Source organism: Abramis brama, assembly GCF_963993115.1.
Source record: "Abramis brama genome assembly, chromosome: 10".
Lineage (NCBI taxonomy): Eukaryota > Metazoa > Chordata > Actinopteri > Cypriniformes > Leuciscidae > Abramis > Abramis brama.
The window spans coordinates 7,100,318-7,104,622 of NC_139972.1; the positions used below are offsets into that span (position 1 = coordinate 7,100,318).

The window sequence follows — 4,305 nt, forward strand, 5'->3', positions numbered from 1 at the left end:
ACGAGGCTAATTTTGGGCTGTCAGTGAAAATCTAATAGACGTCTAAACATAGCCCAAGAATAGACAGCTATTGAATGACTACATATATACGTCTAATAGACGTCTAACCATAGCCCAAGAATAGACAATTAGACAGCTATCGAATGACTATATTTATACGTCTAATAGACGTCTAACCATAGCCCAAGAATAGACTAGTCATCAATTAGACAGCTATTAAACGACTACATATATACGTCTAATAGACAGGCAATATGGGTCTAGGCTAAAACAAGGCTGATTTTGGGCTGTCAGTGAAAATCTAATAGACGTCTAACCATAGCCCAAGAATAGACATCATCAATTACACTACATATAAACTCAGCAAAAAAAGAAACGTCCCTTTTTCAGGACTGTGTATTTCAACAATAATGTTGTAAAAATCCAAATAACTTTACAGATCTTCATTGTAAAGGGTTTAAACAATGTTTTCCATGCATGTTCAATTAACCATAATCAATTAATTAACATGCACCTGTGGAATGGTCGTTAAGACCTTAACAGCTTACAGAGAGTAGGCATTTAAGGTCACAGTTCTAAAAATGCAGGACACTAAAGAGACTTGTCTACCGACTGTGAAAAACACCCAAAGAAAGATGCCCAGGGTCCCTGCTCATCTGCGTGAACGTGCATTAGGCATGCTGCAGGGAGGCATGAGGACTGCTGATGTGGCTAGGGCAATAAATTGCCATGTCCGCACTGTGAGACGCCTAAGACAGCGCTACAGGGAGACAGGAAGGACAGCTGATCATCCTCGCAGTGGAAGACCACGTGTACATCCGAATATCACACCTGCGTGACAGGTACAGGATGGCCACAACAACTGCCCGAGTCACACCAGGAACACACAATCCCTCCATCAGTGCTCAGACTGTCCGCAATAGGCTGAGAGAGGCTGGACTGAGGGTTTGTAGGCCTGATGTAAGGCAGGTCCTTACCAGACATCACCAGCAACAACGCCGCCTATGGGCACAAACCCACCTTCGCTGGACCAGACAGGAGTGGCAAAAAGTGCTCTTCACTGATGAGTCACGGTTTTGTCTCACCAGGGGTGATGGACGGATTCGTGTTTATTGTCGAAGGAATGAGCGTTACACCGAGGCCTGTACCCTGGAGCGGGATCGATCTGGAGGTGGGGGGTCCGTCATGGTCTGGGGCGGTATATCACATCACCATCGGACTGAGCTTGTTGTCATTGCAGGCAATCTCAATGCCTTGCGGTACAGGGAAGACATCCTCCTCCCTCATGTGGTACCCTTTATGCATGCTCATCCGGACATGATCCTCCAGCAGGACAATGCCGCCAGCCATACTGCTCGTTCTGTGCGTGAGTTTCTGCATGATAGCAATGTCAGTGTTCGGCCATGGCCAGCGAAGAGCCTGGATCTCAATCCCATTGAGCACGTCTGGGACCTGTTGGATCGCAGGGTGAGGGCTAGGGCCATTCCCCCCAGAAATGTCCAGGAACGTGCAAGTGCCTTGGTGGAAGAGTGGGGTAACATCTCACAGCAAGAACTGACAAATCTGGTCCAGTCCATGAGGAGGAGATGCACTGCAGTACTTCAAGCAGCTGGTGGCCACACCAGATACTGACTGGTACTTTTAATTTTGAGCCTCCCTTTATTCAGGGACACATTATTCTATTTCTGTTAGTCTCATGTCTGTGAAACATTTTTAGTTTATGTCTTATGGTGTTGACTCTTTTAGTGTTCATACAAATATTTACACACATTAAGTTTACTGAAAGTAAAAACAGTTGAAAGTCAGAGGACGTTTCTTTTTTTTCTGAGTTTACATGTAATAGACAACAAAATGAGGCATAAGGATTCTTTTCACTCAAATATAACAGGTTCTCATAAAGGAAAATCCATCCAAACTAATTGTTTATAAAAGGATTTATTTAGAACAATTATATTAACAACTTAGACAACATTCAAACATAAAAATGAACAAATAAAATATTGGAAAATATGTAAAACAACTTAAGATACTAAAATTTTTAAGAATTAATTGTTAGCTTTATATCCATAACCACCACCCCCTGCTCTCCCTGGTGCTTGTTTAAAATGACCAGAAATTGCATTTTTTATTTCCCATTCAGTCGCCGAAGGAAAGTTGGTCATCACTGCGTCTGCCAAATGAGAAAAAGAAAAAAATTATTGCTCAAGAAAAGCATTGCTGACAATCATTTTTAACTAATTACAGTCATTCACTTTTGTAGGATGCACACTAGAGCTGGCCAATATAGAGTTAACGGAATATAGATTGAGACTATATAATTTAGATCAATATAGACAATAATTTATATCAATATTATTAATAAATATCAATAATTGAACATTTTTGCCTGCATAATGGTGATGCACTAATTATATATATATATATATATATATATATATATATATATATATATATATATATATATATATATACATTACACACATACATATATTTTAGGGGTGTAATGATACACGTATTGAACCATTCTGTACGAGGCTTTCGGTTCGATTTCAGTACGGATTTTTAAACAGAACTGTTCGTTAGACAATTTTTACTGCTGACCAAAATTTTTTAATTACAAATGTAGGCACGTCAAATAGCGCGCTCATAATGTAAGAGAAATCATAACAAATTGTGTCAACAATCGTGCTCTTTCAGGTAGTGACTGACCATAGACCTGCATTGCATGACTGACTGACTGACAGACAAGAACAGTTTGACTTAAAAATATCAAAATTGAAACTACTTCAGAAACAAAGATAAATAAATACAACATCTTGGATTCCCTTAAGGTAAGCTAAAACATGCCAAAATTTAATTTCAAAGTGAACTATCCCTATAAATCATTCTTTATCACTTACTCATATAACTCTGATGAACATAAAAAGATACTTATATAGTTCACTTAAAAAAAAAATCATGTAAGCATTTACTCACTTTCACTTGGTTCCAAACCTGTATGGCTTTCTTCTGTTGAACACACACAAAAAATATATATTTTGAAGAATGTTGGTAACAAGACATTTAATGGTAGTCAGTGACAAGTGTTCTGTATATTCAATTGCTGTACTTTGTTGACTGATAGCTGGATAATTTGCAATAAAGTGTCTTTAAATCAAATGAAGTGGATAGCATCACTCCAGTTGTGAGGTTTTTACACTGGCTATCTGTCTGTCAAAGAATTCATATAAAAATACTACAGCTGGTTATTAAATTAATTAACATTTTAAGGCCAAAGTAAATTTCTAATCTTCTGATGCATTATGAACCATCCAGAGCAGACCTCTCAGGTCATCTGGGACAGTAGCCAGCTACTTTTATATCAAATTTATAAGTCAAAATAAAATAAAAAGTCAAAACAAAACATGGAGAGGCAGCATTCAGTTTTTATGCACCATATCTGAAACAAATTCACTGAAAACTGAATGTATGCTGCATATTTTAATTCTTTTAAATCAAGTTTAAAGACATTACTGTTTGCCACTACCTTTTATTAATTAGAAAGGAAAAAAAATATTTTTTTTATAATTTCTTTTCATGTTGCACTATGTTGCTGTTAAGTTTTATGTAAAGTACTTTGAAAATTTGCATTAAATCAAACTCTAATCTAAAAACAAAAATATATTGGTATCTTTAATAATAATAAAAAATAGTAATGATAATATTCAGTTTCATGCTTACCAGCTTGAATTTAGATATGGGCACACAGTTGCAATAACATGTGCAACGTTAACAACGTTAACTTGTTGGAGAAAAATATTACTCTGCAATGGTAATGTTAAAATGTCACGGTTTCTACACATTATAACAACTAACTAATTTAAACAATGAACATAACAAAAATAACACGCATACTTACAAGATCGAAGTAGAAATTTGAAGGTTTTCAGAGTGTTGCTCGCCCGTTGCTCGATCTCCAACAGCTGCCTCGTGTCAAATAAAATTGAAAATGGAGGAAATGTGTATCGCGAGATCTGACTAAAGTGATCTAGTAGTCATGTCTCAGTAGTGTTTCGATTGTGCCATCTAGCGGTTGAGAAATGCCATTGCATTTGATTTAATTTGAAATGATAGACACTCATATCGTAGATTGTGTATATGTTATAGCCTATGTTTATGTGTGACAGCAAACATTAAGCTGTGTGAGCGAAAACATTTTTAAGACTAATATATTCTTATACTAGCTCGCTGGTCTGAATCAGGGCTATAGCCAAGCCGTCCATAGACCAGATTGCTTTGATTTCGCCAGGTGGGCTAAAGCAGACC

The 4,305-nt window shown here is 37.1% G+C and overlaps 1 long non-coding RNA gene across 1 annotated transcript; it reads right to left on the reverse strand.

Annotated features, from left to right (window-relative positions):
* Positions 1-395: 395 nt before the first annotated feature.
* Positions 396-3,958, reverse strand: LOC311090802. The gene is made up of 3 exons (XR_014607954.1): positions 3,899-3,958; positions 2,977-3,009; positions 396-2,170 (listed from the first exon to the last, which is right to left on the reverse strand). It is a non-coding gene; the product is annotated as an uncharacterized lncRNA (long non-coding RNA).
* Between the last annotated feature and the right edge of the window lie 347 nt (positions 3,959-4,305).